Source organism: Eutrema salsugineum, unplaced genomic scaffold (genome assembly GCF_000478725.1).
Source record: "Eutrema salsugineum unplaced genomic scaffold, Eutsalg1_0 scaffold_11, whole genome shotgun sequence".
Taxonomy (NCBI): Eukaryota; Viridiplantae; Streptophyta; class Magnoliopsida; order Brassicales; family Brassicaceae; genus Eutrema; species Eutrema salsugineum.
The window spans coordinates 5,240,045-5,261,720 of record NW_006256901.1 but is presented as its reverse complement, the minus strand read 5'-3'; the positions used below and the strand labels follow the sequence as shown (position 1 = coordinate 5,261,720).

Sequence of the window (21,676 nt, the reverse complement as noted above, 5' to 3'; positions counted from 1 at the left end):
CTACTCTCAGTCTGTTCATCATCAGATACCACAGCCAGTTGTTTCCCTTTCTTCTTGGAACCAGAAGCAACCACCAATGCTTTCTCTTCATTCCTTGTCCTTTTCGGCGCTTGTTCACCTTTCCCTTTCTTTGTGCTTTTCTTGGTGCTTTGGCCATTTTCTTTTGGCTGTTAAGATCCTGAGACCAAACCCTTGTCCTTGGATGCAGTACCTTTCTTCTTGGCTAGAGAATTGGTTTTCTCAGTCATCTGCCAATAAATTTCTCAAAAACAAGATGAGCACAAGAATAAGTTCCACAAAAATTATCTAAAAATTTTGAAGAATTGTTGCAAAAGTCAAGTTTTTAAGAACAGGAACAAGTTTCTCAAGCCAAGCATCAGCCCATTAAAATCACAGCAATGCAAAAACACGAGTGCAAAGCAAGGACTCAGCAGGAAACAAGTTCATTTCTTTTCCAAGAAAAATCGATTTTTCATGAATTAACTTGCAACAATTTTTAAAACTCAAGAACAGTGAATCACCAAGAAAGTGCTCTGTTTTCTATGACTATCTAGCAACCTAGCATTTATTAAAATAATCCCAAGGCCTAATACAACCTATTAAAATCAATTCCACACTTTGAGGTTCAAAAATCTCCATTTGAGAACATGGAAAAAGACGAATTTTAACAGAGTGAATACCTTGGGATTATGATGCAAACGAGTTCGAAATGCTATCAGGATGAGGTTAACAACTCAAAAACGAGCTCAGTGCACTTTGAATCAACGAATTTGGTGAAGAAATGAGAGAGTTATGATGAAAACAATGGAGAGAAATGAGGTAAGAGAGCAAACTCGTGTTTTTGGTAAGGAAGAGAGAGTGTGGGACTTGGCTCAGCCTTTGGACTGGTGGTCAATAGATCCTTTGACCAGTCAAGGCTTTGACCTGTCTTTTTCTCATTGACCAGACTCCTTTTCCCCTTTGTGCGGGCTGGAACTCCTGTGACCGAGCCGCACGCCCATCTCGGTGTTAATTGCCCTTATGTGTGCGACTTAGGATCTCATTGGTTTGACCCGCAGGCCCATGTCGCACACGAGTCTTTTCTGTACGGTCTCGTCCTTCCTCTCATGCTGCGATCCGGCCCATACTCGTGCTGTCCCGCATGTCCCAGGTCGGTGTTTATTGCGAGTTAACGTGCGGCCTGGGCAAACTCCGAACCATCTCGCACGCCCAGGTCGCATGTTTTAGCACTTAGACGTTACAGCTTCTTTCTCCTGGTGTGCAGCCTGGCTGCTATTGGTTCTTCTCGCACGCCTAAGCCGGTGTAAAATGCGAGTATCCATGCGGCCTGGTCCTCTCCTCTACCGAGCCGCACGCCCAACCCGCAGGTTTTGACACTTAGCTTTTTCTTGCTCAAATCTCTTGGTGCCAGGTGAATAACCCGCAGACCCAAGTAGGACTAAGTTGCGAGTTCTCATGCGAGTTGGTCCATGGCCTGACTGAGCCGCACGCCCAAGTAGCACACAGGCGTCCTTCAAGTTTCCATGCCTTAAACTCTTCTCTCAGCCTTCTCCCATGCTCCATTCCACTTTGTCCCTGAGCCACAGCCTCTAAAACTCACCTAGAACCTGAGATCAACTCACAAAACCCATCAAAAAGTTCTAAAACATAAAAAGAAAGAAAAGAAAAGATCAAAAGCATATTTACAAAGGATAAGCTTGGGGTGTCTCCCAAGAGCACTTTGTTTAAAGTCTCTAAGTTTGACTTTGAAAACCTGTTTAACAGGCTGGTGGTGGATCGAGAAGGGGAACTGTTGTAGCTTCCTCCTTCCTTTGTGAGACCAGGTAGTGCTTGATCCTTTGGCTATTGACCACAAACTCTTGACCATCCTTGCCCTCTAACACAACAGCTCCATATGGCCTGACCTCAAGAATCTTAAAGGGACCAGACTATCTAGACTTAAGTTTTCCAGGAAACAACTTAAGCCTAGAGTTGAACAGCAACACCAGATCACCTTCCTTGAACTCCCTTTTCAGAATTTTTTGATCATGTAGAGCCTTGGTCTTTTCTTTATAGATCTTGGAGCTCTCAAAAGCCCCCAGCCTGATCTCTTCAAGTTCATGGAGTTGATTGATCCTTTTCTCTTGAGCTGTTTTGATATCAAAGTTCAGCAACTTCACAGCCCATAATGCCTTGTACTCCAGCTCAACAGGAGGGTGGCAGCTCTTCCCATATAGCAGATTGAAAGGAGATGTCCCAATTGGAGTCTTAAAGGCTGTTCTATAAGCCCACAATGCATCATCCAGCCTTTTGCTCCAATCTTTTCTGCTTGAGCTAACAGTCCTCTCAAGAATGGCCTTAATTTGCCTATTAGACACTTCTACCTGGCCACTAGTTTGAGGATGATAAGGAGTAGCTACCTTATGTTTCACTCCATGTTTCTTCAGCAAACCCTCCAAGGTCTTGTTCACAAAGTGAGAACCTCCATCAGAAATGACAACCCTGGGTACTCCAAATCTTGGGAAGATTATGTTCTTAAACAACCTCACTACTACCTTGGAATCATTGGTAGGGGAAGCAATAGCCTCAACCCACTTGGACACCACAGCCACTAATATGTACTGATTCCTATAAGATGAGATGAAAGGCCCCATAAAGTCCACTCCCCAACAATCAAAAACTTCAACCTCTAGTAGTGGACTTTGAGGCATCTCAATCCTCTTTGAAATGTTCCCATGCCTTTGACAAGCATCACATGCTGAAACAACCCTCTGAGCATCCTTGAACATTGTGGGCCACAAAAACCCACTCTGAAGAACCTTGGCCACAGTCTTGAATGCTCCCATGTGACCCCCAAAAGCAGATCCATGGCACTCTTGCAACAAAGGTTGCATCTCCTCCTCAGCAAGACACCTTCTATACAACTGATCTTTGTTCAGGATATACAGGTAGGGTTCATCCCAATGGTATCTTTGGAAATCTCTGAAGAACTTCTTTCTGTGGTAAGCATCAAGTTCTTGTCGTTCCACACCACAAGCAAGAAAGTTCACAAGAAACTTCTTTCTGTGGTAAGCATCAAGCATTCTCTTCTCTTGGATGCTATCCACCTCCTCAAACTCCAAATAAGAGTTAATCACCATCAATGATTCCTCAGGAAGACTGTCATTAAGAGGGACTTCAGATTCCACTCTTAGCCTAGAGAGATGGTCTGCAGCTCCATTCTCTATACCCTTCTTGTCTTGTACTTCCATATCAAACTCCTGAAGTAAGAGGACCCACCTCAATAGTCTAGGCTTAGCATCCTTCTTGGTCATCAGGTACCTGAGAGCTGCATGATCAGTATATACAATGACTTTTGATGCCACCAGGTAGCTTCTGAATTTATCAAAAGCAAAGACTATTGCCAACATTTCCTTCTCTGTGGTGGCATACTTTTCTTGGGCATAATCAAGGGTTCTGCTGGCATAGTAGATGACATGAAGCTTCCTGTCCTTCCTCTGGCCAAGCACAGCTCCAACTGCATAATCTGATGCATCAGTCATAACCTCAAAAGGAAGGGACCAGTCTAGAGCCTGGACAATGGGTGCACTGATTAATGCATCCTTGATCATCTTGAAGGCTTCTTCACGCTCAGCATCACAGACAAAGTCAAACTCTTTACACAATAGCCTTGTCAAAGGTCTGGCTATTCTTGAGAAATCTTTGATGAATCTTCTGTAAAACCCTGCATGCCCAAGGAAGCTCCTTATCCCTTTGACTGAAGTGGGAGCTTGCAGATTCACCATCACTTACACCTTTGCTCTGTCAACCTCTATGCCCTTCTCAGAGATCTTATGCCCAAGTACAATCCCTTCCAGCACCATGAAGTTGCATTTCTCCCAATTTAACACCAGGTTATGCTGCTCACATCTCTCCAGGACCTGTGAAGGGTTAGAAAGACAATCGGAGAAGGAGGAGCCATAGACAGAAAAATCGTCCATGAACACCTGCACCTTCTCTTCAATGATGTCAGAGAATATATGCATCATGCAACGCTGGAATGTGGCAGGGGCATTACAAAGACCAAAAGGCATGCGCCTGTATGCAAATGTACCATAAGGGCAAGTAAATGTTGTCTTCTCTTGGTCTCTTGGATCTATGGGGATTTGAAAGAATCCAGAGTAACCATCTAGAAAACAAAAGAAGGGATGGTTTGCAAGCCTCTCTAGCATTTGATCAATAAAAGGCAAAGGAAAATGATATTTCCTAGAGGCTTCATTGAGCTTCCTATAATCTATACACATTATGTGTCCAGTTATAGTTCTAGTAGCAATCAGCTCATCCTTCTCATTTCTTATTACTGTCATTCCCCCCATTTTGGGCACCACATGGACTGGTGAAACTCATCTAGAGTCTGAGATTGGGTTAATTATCCCAGCCTCAAGGAGTTTGAGAATCTCTTTCTTCACTACCTCTTTTAAGTTGGGATTGAGGCGTCTTTGGTGCTCTATGGATGACATTGACTCTTCTTCTAAGTGAATCCTATGAGTGCATATGGAGGGTGAGATACCCTTAATGTCATCCAGAGAGTAGCCAATGGCTCCCCTATGTTTCCTCAACTCTCCTAACAGCCTATGCTCTTGGTCCTCTAACAGTATATCATTGATAATGATAGGATAAGACTCATTGAGACCTAAGAAAGCATACCTGAGCCCCTTGGGAAGGGGTTTGAGTTCCAGCTGAGGTGCCTTAGACTCATCCTAATCAGCACTGAAGCTGTCTTGCTCATCAGCCAGCTGATCCATTGTCTCTACATAGAAGCATTGTCCTTCTATGGTGGGCTTCTTCATCATCTCATTGACATAAAACTTAAGCCTCTCGGACCCAAGTTGAAGATCTATGATGCCACCTCTCACATCAATAATTGATCCTGCTGTGGCCAAGAATGGCCTACCCAAGATAAGAGGATCAACTGGTTCTTCATCCATCTCCAGCATAACAAAATCAGTTGGAACCTCAAAACCACCTATCTTGACAGGCAGATCTTCCAACATCCCAACAGGTAACCTAACTGATCTGTCTGCAAGGACAAGAGAAATCCTAGGAGGTTTGAACACTCTAAATCCAAGCTTCTTCGCTATGGAGAATGACATCAAGCTAACAGATGCTCCCAGATCACAAAGGCATCCAGAAAATAGCAGAGGCCCTATGGCACAAGGGAGTGTGAAAATACCTGGATCAGTTAACTTTCTTGGAACCACCTTTCTCTGAATGATGGCACTGCATTCATGACTCAATACCACCATACCTTGAAGCTCTTTAGTCTTGTTCAGAATGGCATCTTTCAAAAACTTACCCATCTTTGGCATCATTAAAAATGCATCAATGAGAGGCATTGTGAGTGGTGTCTCATTGAGAGCCTTCTCAAATACAGCTCTTGCCTTGTCTACAAGCTGCTTCTTGAATCTCCCTGGAAATGGGAGCTTGGGTTGGTATGGAGGTGGTGGGACACATATCTTTTCTGGTTCAGGTTCCTTTTCCACCTCTTTACCCTTTTCTTTCCTTGGTCTTTCAGCAATTTGATCATCTTTTAAGGCTGCCTCTCCCTCAGTTTGATCATTGTCCTCAATGATCACATTGTTGTGCTCAATACCAGGTAGCTCCTTGCCACTTCTCAGTGTAATGGCTTTAGCATATTCCTTTGGATTGGGTTCAGGCTTACCAGGTAGTTGGCCTTGGTTTCTTGAGCTAGATGCCTGATTTTGCTTCAATTCCTTGATGTTCTACTGCATTGATGCATACTAGCTTGCAAACACTTGTTGACCCTGAAGCAGCTGTTGCAGAATCACAACCATATCTGACCCCATCTGTGGCTGTTGGTGAACAGGTGCTGACTGAAACTAATGCTGAACCGGCGCCTGCTGCTGGAACTGTGGTGGACCAAACCCTTGTGGTGCCTTTGGCTGCTGCTGTGAACTGAATCCAGAACCCTGAAATGGTTGTTGTTGTTGACTGAAACCCTAATTCTGAGCATACTGATTCTTTGGTTGAAAAGACCCTTGAAAGTTGTTTTTGGGAACAAAATTCTGTGGAGCTTGAGAAGTAGGGTAGACTTGGTCTTGTGGGTTTGCTACATTGGGATTCCTATAAGAGAGGTTCTGATTGGCATTGGCATACTGATACTTTTTGAACCTCTGATTCCCAATATAGTTTAGCTCCTCCTGAGTAAGACCCTCTTCACTGATGTTCTCAAAGCATTGAGAAGGTTCCTCATACTCACCTACAAAGTGCATTGGCTTTTGAGTGTAACACCTTGTCTAGCTTGCTTTCAAGTGTTTTAAAGTCCTTCTCATACCTTTGATCCCTGCTTAAACTCTCACTCCTATTGTCTCTATCAAAGTCTTCTCCATATGTATCATTGCTCGTTGCTAAGTTCTCAACCAGCTATAAAGCAGCATGAATCTCCTTACCCAGAAAGTTACCATTGGAGGCAGTATCCAGCTGGTTCCTAATCTTGGGAAGAGCCCCTCTATAAAGTGTGCTGAGAAGTGAAGCCTCACTAAACCCATGGTGTGGGCATTGGTTGGTGTAGCTCCTGAATCTCTCATATGCTTCACCAAAACTCTCATTGCTGTGTTGAGTGAAGCATAGAGATTTGGTTTCTCAGTTTAGCTGTTCTGGAGGTGGAGAAGAACTTAGATAGAAAGGCCTGCTTACATTGCTCCCAGGTCTGAATGGAGCCTCTTGGGAGATTCTTCTCCCATTGGTGAGCTTTGTCACCAAGACTGAAGGGGAATAATCTGAGCTTGAAACTATCCTCAGATACTCCATTTATCTTTGTCAAGTCACACACTTTATCAAATTGATCCAAGTGTTCCAATGGATCTTCCATTGCCAATCCATGGAACTTGGACTTCTGGACCATATTCAACAAGGATGCTTTCACTTCAAAGTTGTTATTTTGCACAGGTGGTGTTTGAATTCCAGCTTCATACTGATGAGCATTAGCCCTGTCATTCTCTCCAACATAGACCTGTGGCTGCTCATATCTCCTTGGTTGGTGTTGGAAGGGCTGATGGTGGTGAGCCTGTTGTCTTTGCTGTACATTAGCCTGGTGCCTTTGCTGATGAGCTGGAGCTTGTCCCTGGTGGACATAAGCTTGCTGTTGATGTTCCTGTTCCTGCTGAGCATTACCCTGATGGAACCCTTGACCAGCTCCATTACCAGCTGCATTACCGGCTCCATTACCCTGCTGCACCTGAGCCTCTTGCTCCTGAGCCGGTTGCTCAATGTCAACTACATGCTGTCTTTGATCTTCCATATCTGCCTGATCAATCTGTCTTCCACGCCTATCCCTTCTCCTCCTTGGAACCAAAAGATTAATGTTGTCGTTTAAGGGGAAAGGTGGACCACAGCTTCTTGATCTGGACCTGGTGTTCATGCACCTGAAACTCACAACCAGAACTTGAAAGAAATTAGAAAACACAAAGGAAAATGCTTGATCTCAACAAATGACACAATCTTAATGCTATCACACTTTGGCTATGGCGCCAATTGATAACTTAGAGTTTTCAAGGCTCTAAATGAGGGGTTGTCAATCTCTTTGTCACTTTGCAGTACAAAGGGTATCAATCCATCATGTGTAGACACTAAGATGCAGGATCAGTTCTTAATTCAAGCCAAATGAGTGATGTTTTGATATTATTTACACTAAACAAGCTTAGAACAAGAATTAAAGCTAATGATCAACTTAAACAGGCAAGTAAATGTGTTAAACGAGATGAGAATGTATGTATGATGATGAGAAAGGTCTTAGACATGACAGTGGATTAGGGTGCCTTTGGTACTAAACTAGTGAGCTAATGAATCATGTGATCAAGCAAACCATTCAACTTAAACATCATTAACTAAGCTAATCCTCTCATGAAGGCATTAACTTCAATGTTAAAACAGTTTCTAACCTAATCATCATTAGTGAAACATGAATCAACGAGCATTAAGAACCAGTTTAATCTGTCATTTAAGCATTTAAACAATCATTCCCATGATGAATAATACTTAAACCTCTAACAACCTTGGTTCAGGCATTTCATCAAACACTTTTGGTGCATGAAATACCCAGAATCTAGACCACATATGATGTGTATGGATCTAGCATAGAGAAAAGGTTGTAGAGAATGGAATATGAATGATCTAACCCCTATGCTCCCTAATCTAGCACCTAATCACCCTAATCTACATATCTGAGACCTTAATATGGGGTTTACTCACTAATCATGATCAACACACTAGATCCTTTGCAAGATGTGTTGTTAATCATGATTAGAAGTGTGTAAATGAAGATGGAGATGATAGATTAAGAAGAAGACAGCTTTAAACACTCAAGAATCTCTGAATCTGTTGATTAAAACGCCTAAAATCAGATATTTCTCTTCAAAAGGAGTTTTCTTACACAAAAGAGGCAAAGAAAATGAGGAATAAAGCTTCAGTCCTTGGGGTAAAACCCTAAAAAACTATATATAGGTTCTAAAACGAACCGGGTCAGCCCGAAACATACCGGGTCATGACCCGGCTTTAATGGGTAAAGTGACGAGTGTGCGAGTTGGTCAAGAGCTTCCCAAGTCGCATGTCCAAGTCACACAGCCAAAGAAGCAGTCTTGTGAGCCTTAAGTCCTTTAGTTTCAGCCGCATGCCCATCTATGTGTGTTCTGCGAGTCTTTGTGCAATTCAGTCTTCCTCCTCTTCAACTTGCATGACCAAGACGAAATCTGGGAAGAATATGTGTGCGAGTTGGTCCTCCTTTAGTCCCAAGTCGCATGCCCAACTCGCATGATCCTAGAAAGAAGCTTCAGCGAGATAGAGTCTATGTAAGCCCAGCCGCATTACTCTCTCGGTGTAAAACGTGAATCTTCATGCGGCTCAGTTCCCTTTGCTCCTTAACTCGCACGACCATGTAACAGGCGCCTTCAGAAATATGTGCGGGATGGTCTTCATCACTCCCAAGTCGCATGCTCAAGTCGGTGTAAATTGCGAGTCTTCATGCGGCTCTGTTCCAAGCTTGGCCAACTCGCATGCTCAAGTCGCACGCTTGTGGACTTAATATTTTTCTTGCTCGGGAACCTTAGAACTTACCCAGTGACACCTTACTCGCACATCTCAACACGCAGCTCAACCCCCAGACATTAATCTCCCGGCATTGCGAGTTAACCAAGTCGCAAGACTATCTCGCAGGCTTCAGGTCTCCTCGGACCACTTCACATTCGTGGGAGAGTAACTCCCAGGATACTGGTCCAAATGGTGCGATTCCAACTTCAGTAGAAATAACACTCAGACAGCTTCAACTTTGGTGAAGGAACCTTCGGCTCTTGGGAAGTGGAAGGTTCCCTGGAGGGCTCATCTTCGCAGTGCATTGACACGGTAAGAAAGGGGCTTCTATACATGCGTCCATTCCAGAAATGTTATCTTCTTTCTCATAGCTCCAAATTGAATGCTCTAAAACGTTCTGGAAAGAGGACTCAAATATCGCAAACCTTGATGAAGGCTCTGTAGACTGAATCGGTCTGGAAGTGCATCGTCCTTCGCATTCTCCGGAGCTCATCGGGTCGGTCCAAAACGGTAGCGAGACAGGCGTGCCTTCCGACGAGCTTAACTCTCTGATCACGCCTCCAAATCCTATGATTCCACCTGATCTGGAACCATGATCCAATTCTCTCCAACTTTGATGAAGCATCCGACAACTGAATCGACCGGCAAGACCTTCCGGTAACGCGATTTCTGAGATGTTTCCGTACCCAGAAATTTTGGCCGAGAAACCTTAGCAGCGGTACGTGTTTTGGCCGAGAGGCTCACTCGCGGTACATGAAAATCGCCAAGAAAAGTTGCCTGTGGTACGTGAGAATCGCCGAGAAACTCCAAAAACCCATTTTCACCATCTTTCAAGTCCTGATCGCCATTTCTCTTCCTGGTTTCACCTTTTCAACTCCAAATAGCTCCAAATACACCTCATAAACACTCCAAACATGCAAAGACTCATTGGGACCTAATGCAACTCCTAAGTCGTACAACACCTAAAGACCCAATATGCATGAGAAATAACATGATTTGGAATGATATATACAACCTAAATGATGCAAATTATGAACATATCAGTACTTCAGTCGAAGAGCAATCCCGTAAACAAAATGTTTTGGGCCGAACGGGGAAGAGATTCGGCCAAGCCAAAGGGTAGGAAGTATTGATGGGCCGAGCCGAGTAACCGCGAAGATCCAGTAAACGAGCCCAAGAGGACCTTACCCTAAGAAGGATCGAAGTCGCCAGCCGCACAAGAGAAAAGGAAATATTCCGAGAATCTCGGCCAGGCGGTTTGTAGATTTAGTATAAATAGTCGATGTAATTCTCTCATTATGTAACTTGGACGCAATCGCAAAAACCCTAAGCAATAAAACTACTTTTCGATATTTGTTCTTGAGATTTTCACTTAGAAGCTTTAGATCCCTCTTTTCCTTAACAAATTTTGATTGTGCGAGTTTTGACTCACACAATCATAGAAAATTGAAAGTTGCAGGAAATTAAAAAGAACAAGGAAGAAGAACGAAGAACAGAGTCGCAGATAGAGGCACGATGATGCTCTCCTCGACGGCTCCTCTTTCAAAGGCGGCGGCGGCCTCCTAGGTTTGTGAGGCACAAAAATCTCTATCTCTCTCTCGAAGCTTGTCTCTCCTTCGATTCCCCTCTTTAGAATGACCTAAAGAGGGTATTTATAGCTTCTGGAGTTGTCCTGGATACTTAGGCCTTCAAAAGGAATTGATTTGGGCTTTAATTAGGTCGTCTGGGAAGTGAACGACTACTGGCTGCGGTCGCGGTTCTTCTACCCGCGGGGAAATAAGGCTTGGCCGCAGTCCCGGCTTGTGTCGTCTTCCGAGACTGCATTTCCTGTCTTTATTGCATCGGGTGTATCTGAAGATCTAACCGCTGGATTGTCTCAAAACTAAGTGCATTAGAAATCTGATTGTATCCTCTATGTTGTCACAAATTTTGGGGGTGATCAGACGGTGAGGAAGTCTTCATCGCTTGCCATACTTCTGACAGTCTGCATTTATCCAAAATTGCTCATTTGTTCCAATTTGCATCTCTTTTTCCCAAGTTTCCTGAAAAGTCTTTTGAAACTCCGAAACATTGTAAACACTTTAAAGACTATTGAAAGCAGAGTTAAAACACCTGCATAAGACATAATTATAATCCATAAACATGGTCAAAATACAGTGTTATCAAAGCCACCCGCTGTTGAACCAGCTTATTAGGTTCCTTCTCAGCATATAAACATTTACCTTTGATTAATAAAATAATCGAGTTTTCTTTAGAGAACAAAACCCTAGCCGCAGCTAGTTCTATCTCTTCTTCTCTGGTGTGATTTCTTTGAGGCTGAGATACAAGACTTATCATAGAGTTTCCATCCTTTGTGTGGTGCCTCTCGTCCACTGTTACTTTGTTCCTTCGTGTCACCATCCAGATTCACCGAGTCTACTAGAGAGAGAGCCGTACGGCCAGCTAGAGATTCACCACCTTTCCATCCGAGTAAGGACAAGTCTCTCTTGTTCCTACATCATCTGGTATCAGAGCTTAAGCTCGTGTCAGGTGAATCTATCCCCTTTGTTACCTTCTACTTGATAACTAGGTTTTTATGCCTTTAAAGGGTTATCAATCCCCTATCATTATGGTAATGAAGACGTATCAATCCATGCTTGTGGTTTAGACACTAGTTTATGATGCTGTGAATCTTAAGTCAAGCGAATCAAGAAATGGTTTTGATTTCTAAACTAATTTCAATGGTTTTGGTTTCTAAACTAATTTCAAACAAGAACAGAAAATAAGATTTAAACTAAGGCAAGCTGCAAACAAGTAAACAAGAATAGCAAGATAAGCGGTTGATGATATGAAATGATGGTGCAAAGGTCTTAGACAGGATGATGAACTAGGGTGCTTTCCATACTAAACCAGCGAGTTAATGAACAAATGATCAAGCAACTTCATTTAACATGAACTCATTAAATAAGATAATCCTCTCATGAAGGTATTAATTTTCTATGCTAATCCTCACTCATACCAAAATCCCTTTTGAGAAGAATGAATCAGCAAGCATAAGAATCAGTTCAATAAGTCATTTAAGAGAACAAACTATCATTATTATGAAGAAAGACTCTTAAACCTCTAACAAACTTGGTTCAGACATTTCTACAAACACTTTTGGTGCGAGAATATGTCTTTGATCTAGACCACATGTGATGTTCAAGGATCTAGCATAGAGATCGGTTTGTTAGAGAATGAATGATACAGATCTAGAACCTAAACTCGCTAATCTAGCATTTCAGCACCCTAATCTACCTATCTAAGACCTTAATAGCAGAACTACTCACTAATCATGAAGAGCACACTTAATCTTTTGCAAGAAAAGATGCTAGACATGATTAGAAGCTTTGAAATGATGAAAAGAAATAAAGAGAACAAGATCTTTGATGCAAAAACGAGGTATCTGATCAAAGAAACAAATTTTTACAAAAGAGGCAAGTTCTCTAAGATAAGATAAGATAAGAGATAAGATAAGTAGGGTTTTAGTCCCTAATACTATATATAGTAAAGCTAAGTCATGCGGGTCAGCCTGGAACAAACCGGGTACTTAACCGGTCTCCTTGGGTGCATGGGTGAGGCCCTCGGTGTGTGAGAGTCCAATGCCGAGGTGTAAACGTCGAGGGGTGCATGTGAGCAAAGATCGAAATGAAGAACTCATGAAGAACTCACCAAGGACATACATGAACCCTAGTCTTTGATTTATCTTTACGTGCACTCGTTAGATCAGCTTTGTTCTTGATCTGGTTTCGTGACAAGGGACCTCAGCATAGATACACCGCGGGGCTTTGGTCGAGGGGAAAAGGAAGATGAGGTCCGACGTGCAATGCCGAGGGGCTGAAGCTGAGGTCGAGTTTCATACTTAGGCAAATTCAGCTTTGTTTTCTCAGCATGTGTGCCTCGGTCTTGGTACACTGAGGGGTTAGTCCGAGGTCTGGACCAAAAAGCTTCGGAGATTACGCCTCGGTATAGGCAATGTCGAGGGAACGACACTGAGGCCTGCTTAAACACTTCGCATAATTCACAACTCTTGAAGCTTATATCGACCCGCTTCTCTCCCGATGGCGATATCTTTCAGCATGTAACTCCAAACGACTTGAAACCAACTCCATGAGCAAGATCACTCATTCAGCTCAAACTTTGGTAAAAAAACCATCGGCGCTTGGGAAGTGGAAGGTTCCCTGGACGAACAATCTTTTCATCGCACCAGCTCCTAGACCTTTTGTACACTCCGGAGACAATATTTCTCAACCTACAGCTCCAAATTGGATGATCTTAGATGTTCTGGAAAGAGCACTCAAAGAACGTGAATGTTGATGAAGGCACCATAGGTTGAATCGGACTGGAAAGGCATCGTCCCACGTAAACATTGAAGCTCATTGGATCGGCTTAGAGTGCATGCGAGACAGGTGTGTCTTCCGGTGGCCTTAACTCTCTGCTCACTGATCGGAATTCAGTAATTCTAACTGTTAGGGAACCCTCACTCGATAATCTACAACTTTGATGAAGACCCCGACAACTGATTCGGACCGGAAGCTTCCCCAGATTGGCAATATTTGATCCGCGCTGGTGCAAACAGGTTTTAGACGAGAAATCCTTCCTGCGGTAAGCTTTTTAGCCAAGAAATAATCACCCGTCTCGGCATAAAACTTCACCCGATAGCGTATTCACCCGATACTGATTTGGGTCCAGAGAAATTCACCCGATAGCATTTTTAGCCGAGAAAACTGATCCATCCGGTACATGCTTTTGCCAAGAAATTCCTTTAAGTCGTTTTCACCATTTTTGACCTCTTTCTTCACCGTTTCAACTCTGGATCAAATCTCCTCTGCTCCAAAAGTCTTCAAAAACACCTGATAAAGACTCCAAACCATGCAAAGACTCATTGGGACCTAATGCAAACCCTAAGGTCTAAAACGATGCTTAAGGACCTAAAATGCATATGATAAGACATGATTTGGACTCTAGTATGCAGCCTAAATGATGCAATTTAGGAACATATCACTAGTTTTGTTTCATTCTCGAAGAAAAAAAAAGATTATATCTGTTTATTCAAGTCATTGCATCGTGTTAGGTTGCTTAAGAAAAGAAAAAAAGGGATAGTACCGTTTGATTCAAGTTGTTGCTTTGTTTTTTTCATATCATTGTATTAGTAGTCTTGAATTCGTTTTATTCCCTTAGTTACATTGTCTTATTACATCAATTGCTTCATATAGTATTATCATTGCATCAAAAAAATAATCATTCCGTTAGATTGCTTGCATTGATCTATTTATCCCTTAACTATTGTTAGTTCTTATATCTTGGAGTTTATTATAAAACATTCATACCACACCGATTGCACTTGATCTTTTGTTGCTTTGTTGCGCAGGAACAGAATGGGAGAAGCAGGAGAAGCTAACATGGCTCAAATGCTTGCCAATATTCAGGCTCAACTTGCAACTCTAGGGGAACGTATGACCAGGATGGAGCAACCACCAGCGGCCCCAAAGAGGACCTATTCGAGTCGCCAATGCTCGGAGGGCAAACCAAGATGAGGATATGCCGGACCACAGTGATGATGATGCACCCAATCAAGATAATCACCAAGGCCAACTGATACTAAGAGAATCAAGGGTAACTTCTAGCTTCACGTTTTAAATTTATAACCTTAAATATCTGCAAGTGCACAGATGTACGTTGTAGTACTTAGGGGTCGAACCACATAGATTTTGAGCTTTCAGTGCGAATCAATCAAGACTTAAGACTAGCAGAACAAGCAATTAGGGGTTTTTGGTTTTGGTGTCACTAAATCTAAGTGTAAATCGAAATAAAAAGGTTGTAAAACAATTGGAACAAATCGCGGGGTCTAAAGGATTTTCGCAGGGGTTCATGAACTGATCAGAAGACAAACAAATCGATAAAGGAAATCAACTAGTGAGGATCCCGAACTCGAATAGACACATGTAAGACTAGCCAAATGTCGTCACCCTAATCATCTATTATCTCAACACAGCAATTAACTCTCGCTCTCATGCTGCGAATAAGATCATGCATTAAAAACAGAATTCATCCACGCTCGCAATTCTCTGTAGGTAGCTTTCGTCTCCTACAGCGATTTCGCTCGATCACTTCTAGGTCTGGTAATTCGATACAGCACTTTCGTGGCTGCAATTACTGAGGTCAATTTCTAAGCGGTTAGCAACAAAAACAGCATAGGGAACAAGAATGAACGAAGGACTCCTAGAAGACTATGAACCCTAAATCGCAATAAGCATATGATCAAGACATGAAATTCCCTTTGAAAAATCCCTTAAAAACCCAACTGGGAACTACTCAGACATAGTTGAATTCAACGGCACAAGAGTATTTAGAATTGCAGAGAATTGAAATAGACAGAGTTTAGAAACGAAGAACAGGTTGAAGAAGGAGGGCCGATGGTGTCTCTCTCAGTGGCTCCTCTTGTGGGCGAGCATCTCTTCTAGGATTTCTGGTGAAAAATGTGGCACACCCTTCTAAACGACTTAAAAGGGGGTTATATAGTGTCTCGAGTCCTTGAGAACGCCTAGGGCTTGCAGGAATAATGACGGGAGTGACTTGGGCTTTGATATGGCCTTCTGATGCTCGGAATTGAGCTCACCACGGTCTAAAATTTCGCACCCCCGGCGGATGATATTTTGGCCGCGGGTGACCTTCTGACTGTGATGATTTGCCTTCAGTGTATCGACCATATCTGGAGATCTAACCGTTGGATTACTTTGATTATACTTGTATTGGAAAGCTGGTTGACTCCTCTATCTTGTGTCAAAATTTGGGGATGATGAGCCGGTAGGAAGCCCTCCGTTTGCTAGCAAACTTCTGACGGTCTGAATTTATCCAAAGTTATGCTTTTTGCTCCCAAGTGCATCCCTTTTGTCAAAGTAACCTGAAAACTCTTTTGAGATTCTAAAACATGGAAATCACTTAAAAACCTTTAAATCTGAGTGAAAACATCTGCATAAGATATTAAAAGTGATCCATAAAAGTGGTCAAAATTAGGTGTTTATCAACTCCCCAAGACTTAAACCTTTGTTTGTCCTCAAACAAAACCAAAGATCTGAACCTAGAGAAGAGGATTGAAAATTGCAGGAACTAACAAAATCTCAGAGACAATGCTTCCAAACCAGAGTTTAGTCGTTATGCTCAAATCGGGTATAGTCCAGAAAATTCTCACCAAAGCATAGGCATAACTAGTCCGTTGATCCGTCATGCGAAAATCTACACACTTAAACATATCCTCCAGTTAAATAGCTCTTAACATTTCATTTAAAATTTCAAGTGGTTCTCATCAAAGGACTTTAGTAAAGCTATCAAGGATAGGTATTCAAAATGGCTTTTTGATGGTAAGGCTTGATGTGTTTAGGGTTACCCTTTTCTGGAGAGATAGGACATTATGCAAAACAGCAAGAGAGGATGGAACTGTTGATGCCCCCACAGTTTCCAGTCACATTCTTCTTGTCTTAAGATTCTTGATCTCCTTTCTTCAGGTTCTCCTTATAACTCCCCCAGACTTAGATTTTTGTCCAGGTTTTAAAACCAATGATCCACCAATGAATACTTGTAACATTATCCACATAATTTCGGCTATCCTAGACTCTTTAGGCTTTTTGTTTCCTTTCCTTTCATTCTTATTCTCTTTTTTCAAAATGTTTTTTTTGTTGAAAGGGGAAACCTCTTTTTGACATAGAGTCTTAGGGAGCACGAAATTTACCTTTAAGTTCAAGCTTTTTGAGGTACCATTAAGCTTTGATAGAATTCTTGATGTTCCACTTTCCCAAATTTCTTCAGTCTTTTTCTTGAGTGACTGAAAACCATGTTGTTCCTCCCTCTCCAGCGTTTTTGCACATATCTGCCAAAAAAGCTAAAGAGAGAATGCATGAAGTTTGAAATGATGATTTTGGGTAAAGGGTGTGGTGCCAGTTAAAGATGAACTGGCCATCTAGGACAAAAAAGAGTGGTAACAATGATGTAAAGATGTCCTAGATGTATATCATGATGCTTGCCTAAAACCAATGATGAGAAAATTAGATGTCAAGATTATGTTCAAGTAGAATGAGCTAGTATATCCTGGCAGAAAAGATCTCCATGAATAGAAATCCTCTGGTGGGAGTTCGTAGTGCAAGTACTCTAGCTACTGCCTAGTCTAGTACTAACCACAAAAAACTAACATGTAAAATCTAGAAGCATATGATTTTGTTCCGGAGTTCCTTTTTTGAAAACCGTTTTGAAAACTTTTTATGAAACACAAACTCAAGACAAACCAAATTTTATTAGTAAAGGATGAACATCCTCCCCCAGACTTAAATCACACTGCCCCCAGTGTGAGAACTCTTTGAGAGGATGGGATACTGATGGACTGAAATTTGGAATGTTTAGGTGTACTTACCTGGTGATGTGCTTTCTGTTCACCTCTTATTTGTTCTTCGTTTAAGAACCTGAAATTATAGAAAACAAAAAAAAAACTGGAAAAATAAAAAAAAAAGGCAAATCAAAGGGAATAGGTAAAATACCAAGTAGGTTGCCTCCCACTAAGCGCTTGCTTAAAGTCATTAGCTTGACTTTGATGATGTTCTTGTCTGGTGGGTCTGCCAAGAGCATTGCTTCTCTTCCTTCTTCTTCTCCGAGGTATGGTTTTACACGCTGTCCGTTAACGACAAATGTGTCTCCTTTCGTACCCCAAAGAATGAGTGCTCCATACGGTTTGACTTCCTTTACTGTGAAAGGTCCAGACTATCTAGATTGTAGCTTCCCTGGAAATAGCTTAAGGCGAGAATTGAAAAGAAGAACTCTGTCATTTGGAGCAAAGGACCGATGTATGATCCTTCTATCGTGATATGCCTTCGTCTTCTCCTTGTATATCTTGGAGTTTTCGTAGGCATTATGGCCGATTTTTTCTAATTCGTGCATTTGAAGCATTCTTCTTTCTCCAGCTGCCTTAAAGTCCATGTTCATCTCCTTAATAGCCCATTGTGCTTTATACTCCAATTCTACAGGGAAGTGACATGCTTTTCCATAAACAAGATTGAACGGTGTGGTCCCTAAAGGAGTTTTGTATGCTGTCCGATAAGCCCAAAGTGCATTGTCGAGTTTTTCAGACCAATCTTTGCGATTTATGCCAGTTGTCTTTTGGAAACTCGATTTGATCTCTCTGTTAGAGATTTCCACTTGTCCACTTGTCGGAGGGTGATATGGAGATGCAACTTTATGCGTGACTCCATTCTTTTTGAGCAGATTTTCGAAGACTATGTTCATGAAATGGGATCCTCCATTGCTTATCACAATTCGAGAAATTCCAAAGCGAGTGAAAATGATTGATTTAAACAGCTTTATAACCACTTTTGCATCATTAGTAGGGCGGGCGACTGCTTCTACCCATTTAGAGACATAGTCTACAGCTACTAAAATGTATTGGTTTCCAAAAGAAGTTGGGAAAGGTCCCATGAAATCAATTCCCCATACATCAAAGATTTCGACTTTAAGAATGAAGTTTTGAGGCATTTCATTCCTCTTACTGATGTTGCCCATTTGTTGGCATGAATCACAGCGTGAGATGTAGGCGTGAGTGTCTTTGAACATAGTAGGCCACCAAAATCCTGCTTGAAGAACTTTTGAAACCGTTTTGTAGGTTGCGAAATGTCCTGCATAACTATGGCATCCAAACAGTATTCCTTCTATTTCTTCTTCAGCCACACACTTTCTGAATAAACCATCTACACATCTCCTTTAGAGATAAGGTTCGTCCCAGAAATAATGGCGGATTTCCTTTAAAAATTTCTTCTTTTTATAGCCAAAGAATTGTGGAGGTTCGATGTCTGCAGCTAAGTAATTTGCTATATGCCTAAACCATGGGGTGTCAAAAGCATCTGACCGCCGTATAGTAGGTTGGGATGGCTTTTCTTGCACGGTAATAGGTATAGTTTCCATAGCGTAAACATTTTCTTCTGGCAAGCTATCATTCAAAGGGAGTTTCTCTTCCACTCGAATCCTTGAAAGATGATATGCTACTCCGTTATCTGCTCCTTTCCGATCTCGAAATTTCAATATAAAATTATTGCAGCAGGAGTATCCATCTGATCAGCCTCGGTTTGGCGTCTTTCTTGGACATGAGATATACTTGATTGCAGCATGGTCAGTATGGACGATAACCTTAGATCCTACGAGATAAGATCGAAACTTCTCAAATGCAAAAACGATGGCTAAAAGCTCCCTCTCCGTAGTCGCGTAATTACATTGAGCTTCATCCAAAGTTCTACTCGCATAGTAGATTGCGTGTAGTTTCTTTTCTTTCTGCTGACCAAGCACAGCTCCAACAGCAAAATCACTTGCATCACACATGATTTCGAATGGTTGTTCCCAATTAGGTGGTTTCACAACTGGACCGGAAACAAGGGCGTGTTTGATCTTATGAAATGCTGCCAAGCACTCATCATCGAATTCGAAGTTTGTTTCCTTGCAGAGCAGACGTATGAGCGGTCTGGCAATCTCTGAGAAGCCTTTTACGAATCGCTTGTAGAATCCAGCATGCCCAAGGAAACTTCGGATTCCCTTCACATTAGTTGGAGGTTGTAGGCTAGTCATGACTTCAATCTTTGCTTTGTCCACTTCAATACCTTTTCCAGATATTTTATGTCCAAGCACAATTCCCTCGCGGACCATGAAGTGACATTTTTCCCAGTTAAGGACAAGATGCTTGTCTTCACAGCGCTGCGAAACTTTCCCTAATTTTGCTAAGCATCTGTCGAAAGAGGATCCATAGACGGAAAAATCATCCATGAAGACTTCCATGAAATCTTCGATGAAATCTGTGAAAATAGACATCATGCACCGCTGAAATGTTGCAGGTGCATTACACAATCCGAAAGTCATTCGCCGATAGGCAAAAGTTCCTTATGGACAGCTGAATGTCGTCATTTCTTGATCTTCCGGTCTAATCGGAATTTGGAAAAATCCAGAATAACCATCTAGAAAGCAGTAATATTCGTGATTTGCCAATCTCTCTAGCATTTGGTAAATGAAAGATAAAGGAAAATGATCTTTCCGAGTTGCTGCATTCAGTTTTCGGTAATCAATGCACATTCGATGTCCCGTCACTGTTCTTGTAGCAATCATTTAATCCTTGTCATTTTTGATAACAGTCAGTCCTCTTAGGGACAACATGCACAGTACTAACCCAAGTGCTGTCCGAGATAGGGAATATGATTCCTGCTTCCAAAAGTTTCATGATCTCCTTCTTTACCACTTCCATCAGGTTTGGATTCAACCTCCTTTGGCTTCCAATCGCATTCTTGGCATTGTCCTCAAGATTTATCTTATGCATACAGAGGTCTGGGGAGATTCCTTGTATGTCATCAAGAGAATAGCCTATAGCTTTCCTATACTTCCTTAACTCATTTAACAGCTTAGTAGTTTCAGCTCTACTTAAGCCAGAACTTATAATGACAGGGTAAGTTGAGTTTGGCACAAGGAAAGCATACTTGAGTCCATCAGGAAGAGGTTTAAGCTCGACTTTTGGAGCTTTGAGCTCGCTCCATGGGTCATTTATAGCTGCCAAGGTATCTTTTGGAGGAGTAGGGATGTGAGATTCCTCATTCAGGTCCAGATAGTTCACAAGTTTTGCATAATCCTCGGCCTTATCGAGCATTTGCGCACACCCTTTTGAAACGTCTTCGAGCAGGTTTCGATCAGCATTTGTGGTGGTGAGGATGATTTTTAGGGGGTCATCAAGAAGGATTTCTTCATAAACTTCCTCAGTAATAATATCAAGCTCATCAACCCGACAAAGCCTGTCATCTAAGGTGGGTTTCTCAAGACTCTTGTTCATATAAAACTGCATAATCAAACTCCCTAGATGTAGGTCTATCTTTCCTTCCGGAACATTGATTATTGCTCCTGCAGTTGATAAGAAGGGTTTACCGAGTATCAGAGGGTCATTTGGCTCTCTTTCCAATTCAAGCACTACGAAATCAGTCAGAATACAGTTTTCTCCAATTGTGACAGATACATCAACCAAGACGCCTTCTGGTCGTCTGACTGATCGATCGGCAAGAATCAGTGAGATTTTTGTGGGCTGGAAAGTATGATATCCTAAATGTTTTGCGACTGAGAGAGGCATCATGTTGATCCTTGATCCCAAATCACATAGACAACATTCAAAGGTCATATTCCTGATTGTGCAAGAGAATACAAAACTTCCCGGATCTTCTTTCTTCTGGGGGACATGGTTTTGTAAGATGAAACTACATTCATGAGTTATCATCATAGCGCTTTCTTCTAATGCGAGAGAATTTGTTAGAATACCCTTCATGTATTTCCTAAGAGCAGGTATCATTGCACAAGCTTCAATGAAAGGTAACCTCACATTTAACTACTCCATTATCTCTTTCAGCTTAGCCCTTTCTTTCTCCTTCTTTGGTCCTTTCAAAGCTCGTTGGTATGGTGATTTGGGCTTGTAGACACGAGTAAGAGGAGGAGGTATAGGTTCTTCTTCAACAATTTCTTGAGGGGCGTTTTCCTTCTCCTTATCTCTTTCTTTCCCAACTGCTGCATCCTCCTTCTTTATTAGCCGAAACTTCTCCTT

At 42.0% G+C, this 21,676-nt stretch overlaps 1 non-coding gene across 1 annotated transcript; it reads left to right on the top strand.

Moving 5' to 3' along the window:
• The first annotated feature begins 6,520 nt into the window (after positions 1-6,520).
• LOC112090008 lies at positions 6,521-6,628 on the top strand. Its single transcript, XR_002901367.1, has one exon. It is a non-coding gene; the product is annotated as a small nucleolar RNA R71 (small nucleolar RNA).
• Positions 6,629-21,676: the final 15,048 nt, after the last annotated feature.